Raw genomic sequence first — 7,612 nt, 5'->3', positions numbered from 1 at the left:
AGTGAAATTAAGAGTTTTTGCCCTACGAGAGGCTCAGGCATTATAGTTGCGACAACGTAGTTTGCAGAGGAAAGTGCCCTGGACCACCTTTCGAGTGGTGTGGATGTCCTCGTTATAGTTTTCTGATGGACAATACAGATCTTCATACTGTTTCACATATTTGTGCGAGATTGATGCATCATTTTGGATTAAGGAGTGGAGCAGAGCATTTCATTCGTATAACTTTCGCTTTTTGCAAAATACAGACTAAATTCTCAAGACAAGTATTTGTTCAAATTATGAGGAAGCCTACTTTTCATTGTGATGAGATGGGAGAGAAGCGGCCTGGTAGGTGGCAGTATCCACTTAGGATAATCACATCCGTGAACAATGATGGTAAATAAATGTTCTTTCTCTAGACGAAAGAAACAAGTAATGATTTTACTGTAATATTTTTGTTCATGTGAAACACAGATGTATTTCACGATTTCTGTTTGATTTTTGAAACCCGTTGTAAACAATCACAGAGAGTTATCTATCGTGTACAGTATTTCCGAGCAATAGAATCTCTTTCTGGCACAGTTCGGCTTTCGTCTTCTCTTTACAATAAATGGAGCCTTAGTCCGATTTCACAACCGCGTGGCTTTATGTTCTTACAACAGTGCACTGGTCACCTTTTTAATGTTTTGTCACACTCCGTTTACTTCGTCATGCATGATCTTGTTGTATTAGTAGTATTTACTGTTGTCAGGTAAGTCACTGAGTCGAAGTTTCCTGATGAATGCAGCGCAGAGTAACGAGATCCCCTGATCAGTTCCTTCAATATAATGTTCGTCATTGTTTGGTAGGAGTTAAAAATTCTTATCCTACTTGGTCAACTTCGTAATATACAGATGGCAAATACACTGACTAGCGCGAGTTTTATTGTTATTGTTCAAAACCTATGCATGTGCCAATCCAGAAAATTTCAAATGAAATTCTCATTGCACTTGCGAAAGAACTACTAGTATCATCACTAAAATTTAGGAGTCAGATTGCATTGTCAGGGAACCGTGCCTAAAATTTGGCCAAAATCTATGGCAAAAACTTCAAAATTTAATTGAGTATTTAGTAGCACTTTGCAAGAGGATGGAAGGCTCTCAAATGTAACATGCGAATAGTCTAAGAAACTACATAATTTTCAATAGAAACAGTTGCACGAAAAGAACGGAATTACTCGCTTAAAAAGAACATTCATCGCTGCTTTCTTATAAACTAAAACGCGAAGACTTATTATTCCGTTTTCATTAAGTTGAAGTAAAAATGCATCACCGGAAGTTCTGAACTTATGAATCCATGCAGAAGGCAATCAGTGCAAAATATTATGGGATCGAATCAGGAAAATCTTAGAATAATTGAAAGGTTAAGTTAAAATAACGATATGTAATCGAACCTATCTACCGTAGAGAACGCGGCACTATCAATCCAGTACGATGTGGTTAGTGTATGACCAATTCGTATTTTATTTACAAATAATGTTGAAATCTGCAGCATTTGTCCCGTCAGTCCAACTGTAGACCGTAGTTGAGGAAATTAAATATGAATAAATGTTGCGAAAATTGATGCAAGTCATCTATGTACTTAATAAAAAATGCAAAAGAAGCATGGACCTACAGACATCGTGTCGTTAAGGAATTAGTGTAGCTGTTTTCATAGCTACGTCAGCATTCAAATGCGCATCATCTCCAATTTATGAGAGAAATGCTGTTAGCAACTACAAGGAAAACGGCTGTATATGGAAAAGAAACATTGTACTTTCAGGTAGCTGGTTGTAAACACCTTAAACAGAACAAACTCCAATAACTGATAACTTAAAAACGACTTGGAATAATAAGTATAAAATTTGCAATTGAATTGCTATCCTACCCATTCATTTCATTTCGTACTTTTAAACATAAATCTTGCTAGTAAGATTTTTAAAAGCGTTTCTGCATGTAAAACAAATTTAGTAACATATTTTCGCCAGAAGAATGTAAAATGGTATTCGTAATATTTGTACATCAAGTACATTTATGTGTAAAAATGCTAAAAACTCCATAAGAGTGTTGATGGACGATGATAACAGTCCCTAATATTTTTGAAAAATGTTAATTCTATGTCCCTCTTGCGTTCATCATTTGAAAGTATCTATTTGAAAAGCATATTACCCATTCTTATACAAGCTAGTTGGTTGTGGTGCAACTATTGCTCTTGTTCATGCAGTAATCATCAAAGCAAAGCTATCGGAGCAGACGTTCAGCTTGCCGTGTTCTACCGCTGAAATCCTAGTGACCAAATTTTCAAATTTTCGATTGAGTCTGCCTGGGCTGAAGTAATGTGGAGTAAAACTTATAACTACTCTGATGTTGAAATGAGGATTTGTATAGGTTTCATGATATGAGATCATGCAAAAAGAAATCGTTGCTCAGATTCCGTGCTTCTATTTCACTGCTGTCAGTCAAACTATAAATGTCAACCAAATCCTTCATATGTGAATTTGTACTTCGTGTTACTGTAATAAGAAAGTTACACGAACAATACCTGCCGAACACACTAGCTATGGTGGCACCGATGGTGTGCTACATGCCTCATTCTGGCTCAGGTTGGCACAGAGGAAGTGGTCAAACTGCACATGCTGACTTTCTCAAATACAAGCATTCTTTTGAGTTAGACCTACACGCTAGATATTCGACACGAATTCGAACGTAGCTATAGTTATTCAAAGAACCTTTATCTTGAAATGAAAGGGTTTTGGACAATGAGTATGTAAAGACGTTTTTTATTGTCATGGTGTTTGTAAGTCATCTGTTTATTCTTTAGCAGAAACAGTCGAGTTTCCACAAAAAAAAAAGTTGATCTAATTTTGAAATAAAAAGGCAGTCTCTATTGGAGATATTTATTTTAAAGTTAATGCGTTTCGCGCTAGTGGAGCGTCTTCAGACGTCCCATAAATTAACAATAACGTATGTATTATATAAAGTTGTGGCCACGAGCTTATCCAACCGCTACTGTGTACTATTGACTTAAGTAATTTATAAAAATAGCTTACCTTAGACAGCGTAAACCGCACTAGTCCAAAAATAAACATTGAATGGAGCGTAACCGTAATCGTCAAATGTAAAACCGGAAGCCTGAAAACGCAAATAAATTTTTATAAAAATTCATTCTATTACATATAAATATCAGATCGGACCTTCGGTATCTGTAGGCACGAGGGATCTAACCAGGATAGTCACATTCATTAAATAATGGAGAGAACCTGTGTGTGGGTTGGTTTACATGAACAGATTTATCACACAATGGTGGAAAACGTATTTAGAACTGATTCAAATGTAAAATGTTTTTTTGTAGAATTTTGTTGGCAAGTTTTAAACTGGTAGACTAAATTAAGTCACCCACTAATTTGATTTTAATACCTAGACATTGAGAATAAAATTGGGTCTTAAAAACTACAAAAAGAAACTCAGAAGTAAAAACGCAGTAAAGGAACGTCGGCAGTTCATACAGAACTGCCGTGGAAGACTGGTATCGACGTTAGATTCTTGATCTGAAAAATGGATTCAGGTTACACAAGCATGTTTTCACACCAGTAACGGTACCTTCCATCTCTGAACTACAGAACTAAGACAGACACCTTTAAGGATTTATATAAACGTACGAGGAGGAAACTGTGAACAATTGTATACAACTACTCTAACAATACAGCACATAAAAAATACCTAATTACTGAAAAATATCGTAGTAAAGCTCACAAGCACACAAAACACTAATAACTAAGTATGTAGTATATAACACCATACAATCACATGACTAGTGTAACTCACCACTGAACGCACAAAAATTTAATAATAAAGTTACGTGTTGTATCTGTGACTGACTAGCTGAGTTGTACAGTTACCTTTGTAAAACAATAATTTATGCTGGCTGTTTCGTAACTGATCCAGCACGAAACGTCTTCGCTGTATGGGAAGTTTACAGTTATCAATTACAAGCAAGAAATTTATAATGATAAAATAAAGTCACCACTGATCATTATTTTCATATAGTGAACTATATACTTCTATGCATGCAAGAGGCATTTCATTTACGTAGTTAGATATGAGCTCGAAGAGTAAATTAGACAAATATTGTCACCTGTCGGTTTCCTGCATGTAACAGCTTACTATTCGTCCATAAATCATCATTTGGCGGCACCTATTACATTTGGTAAATACTTAAGCACACCTATCCTTGCTCGTAAGGAATTCTTAACTTTACCTTATTCATACACTCAACTCTAACAAGACCGTAAAAGAAGCTGCAGGTAGTGTTAAAGAGAAAGATGGTTATGTATTGTTTCAGACAACTCTGACAGTATCCTACTGACAACAGATGAAGCGAGAAATAGGATAAAATGCTTTTGCAGCGGAGGTTCGCAATCCTGAAGTGGCAAGAGTCTAAAATTACGAAATAATCCTCTTGATAAACAAGAAGTTAACTTGTAGCAAAAGAAAAATAAAAGCCATGCGAGAAAATACAACTATTCAACCGAAAAGTTATTCCTTGAGCTAATTCTCAGAATACCAATCGAAAACGTGATGACTGAAAGAAAGAAATATAGTTTGCATCCGGACGGTGGTTAGATAAGAGACGGTTCTATAACAGATGGATGGCTCAATCATAGTCTAGAACAAACAAATAAGGTATATTTCTGAAAAGCTATTGGAGAAGAATGTTATTATCGTATGCAAACTGGATGAAAACTGACACTCCACGTACTTCTTACTAGCCCATACATTTATCGATTAGCATAACCTGTTTACTTAAGTGAAAAATTAGATGCAGTACTGTGTCAATTACCACTTTTTTTAATGTATCTGAGAATGCTGCTTCATTTATGTGACCGCAAAGATTTAGTAACACAAAGATGATCCGCGCTGGAAAATATCGTTTCTGTTAGATCCTGATCCTGGAATAATATTGAATGAAAGTTCTTGACAGATTTCAACTGTGTGCTGGACTATGACTCGAGCTCGGAACCCTATGGCAGTCAGGAAGTTTCACATCAGTAGTAACTCCGCTGCAAAGTGAAAATTCATTCTGGAAAAAATATATATATTTCAGTTATTACATCTTCAGACTTTAAAATACTTAACTTCTCCCCTTCTCAATTAGACAGACGTCTATAAGGGAGCAGGGCATTAAAAAATATAAAAGGATGTGTAACAAACGTCTGCAACAGAAATTGAGCTTTAAAAATATCAGAGAACATGTAACAAACAATTGTTACGAAAAAATTTTGACAATTGGATTGATTATTAAGACATAATGATTAACTGGAATTAAAATTGGGTAGGTTACAGAAAAACACTCTTGCATGGATAAGACAGTGGCAAAGTCAAAACTTAGGTGTTGTTAGAAATGAGTCAAACTTCCTTATGAAGAAGCAGGAGGACTAAACTCCTACACATGGAGTTAAGGAAGAAGTACTAGTTCATTTGGTGGAAAGTGAGAGAGGAAAATGCTTGACAGAATCTTAGGGGTATAAACCTGGAACGATGTACAAAAACCAAGGATACTTTATATCTAGACGATGGAATGTCGTTTAAATTCAGAAATGAGTCACGTTTCATAATTTTTGTGCTAGATCGGTCTGTAAGCTAAAGAATACTGGACATACAACATTGTAAATTTTAGTTTAGTGAAGCATAATACTTACTCCTTTGCAAATGTAAGTGGAAATTCTATGTAATTTCTAGTCTAAATGCAAACCCTAGGTATGCTTTAGAGCTGTGGTTCTACCCCCTGTAGGATATGTTGACTGCAGTGCTTGCGTGCAGATTTAGTTGCATTGTCAACTGAGCTAGATAATTGTACGAAGAAATTGAGGAAAAGTTTAACGTCCCTTGAAATACAAGGTCATTAGAGACGGAACATCGGGTTGTATAAGACAAGGATGGGGAAAAAATCGGTCATGTCGTTTTCAAAGAACCTGTGATCTTCGTTGATTTACATAAAACACAAAAAACCTACATTCGGATGGCTGGATGGGGATTTAAACCCCACTGCCCGAGAATGAATGATGAGTGTTTTCGAAACTACACCGTCTCACTCGGTATTCGCTTTGAGGAGAAAGATTATATCCACAGCTGATAAAAAGAGACTTAAATTTTAGGTGCTGAACAAACACTAATGTTATTTGAAATGTACTTCTGATATACGGAGCAGTCATCAAACAACAGCTACATGTTGATGTCAAAGTGAACAGGTTGGTGCAAATCACACATATTTATTTTGGAAATCGATAAATATTCAAAATAGTGTTACATATTATAACTAAATACAAACTTGTGAAATGGATCTTTGTCAGCTGAAGCACATATTGGAACCAAGTCAAAAAATGTTTGGTGCCGACAAATTATATCTTAAAAAATGATGAGAAAAGTTCTACACATAAGTTGAATTTGCATTACAGAAAATAGATCAAAAATCATTAAATAAATTCCGTTACAATCAGTAAGGCGTAAATCATACAAAGTTCAAAGGGTATCATATAAAATAAAATGTTATTGTTGTTGTTGTTGTTGTTGTTGTGGTCTTGAGACTGGTATGATGCAGCTCTCCATGCTAATCTATCCTGTGCAAGCTCCTTCATTTCCCAGTACCTACTGCAACCTACATCCTTCTGAATCTGCTTAGTGTATTCATCTCTTGGTCTCCCTCTACCAATTTTACCCTCCACGCTACCCTCCAATGCTAAATTTGTGATCCCTTGATGACTCAGAACGTGTCCTACCAACCGATCCCTTCTCCTAGTCAAGTTGTGCCACAAACTTCTCTTCTCCCCAATTCTATTCAATACATCCTCATTAGTTACATGATCTACCCACCTAATCTTCAACATTCTTCTGTAGCACCACATTTCGAAAGCTTCTATTCTCTTCTTGTCCAAACTATTTATTGTCCATGTTTCACTTCCATACATGGCTACACTCCAAACAAATACTTTCAGAAATGACTTCCTGACACTTAAATCTATACTCGATGTTAACAAATTTCTATTCTTCAGAAACTCATTCCTTGCAATTGCCAGTCTACATTTTATATCTTCTCTACTTTTACCATCATCAGTTATTTTGCTCCCCAAATAGCAAAACTCCTTTACTACTTTAAATGTCTCATTTGCTAATCTAATTCCCTCAGCATCACCCCAATTAAATCGACTACATTCCATTGTCCTCGTTTTGCTTTTGTTGATGTCCATCTTGCATCCTCCCTTCAAGACACCACCCATTCCGTTTAACTGCTCTTCCTAGTCCTTTGCTGTCTCTGACAGAATTACAATGCCATCGGCGACCCTCAAAGTTTTTATTTCTTCTCCATGGATTTTAATTCCAACTCCGAATTTTTCTTTTGTTTCCTTTACTGCTTGCTCAATATACAGATTAAATAACATCGGGGAGAGGCTACAACCCTGTCCACTCCCTTCCCAACCGCTGCTTCCCTTTCATGACCCTTTACTCTTATAACTGCCATCTGCTTTCTGTACAAATTGTAAATAGCCTTTCGCTCCCTGTATTTTACCCCTGCCACCTTTAGAATTTGAAAGAGAGTATTCCAGTCAACATTGTAAAAA

The sequence above is a fragment of the Schistocerca gregaria genome, chromosome 1, assembly GCF_023897955.1.
Source record: "Schistocerca gregaria isolate iqSchGreg1 chromosome 1, iqSchGreg1.2, whole genome shotgun sequence".
Taxonomy (NCBI): Eukaryota; Metazoa; Arthropoda; class Insecta; order Orthoptera; family Acrididae; genus Schistocerca; species Schistocerca gregaria.
This window is presented reverse-complemented; position numbering follows the sequence as displayed.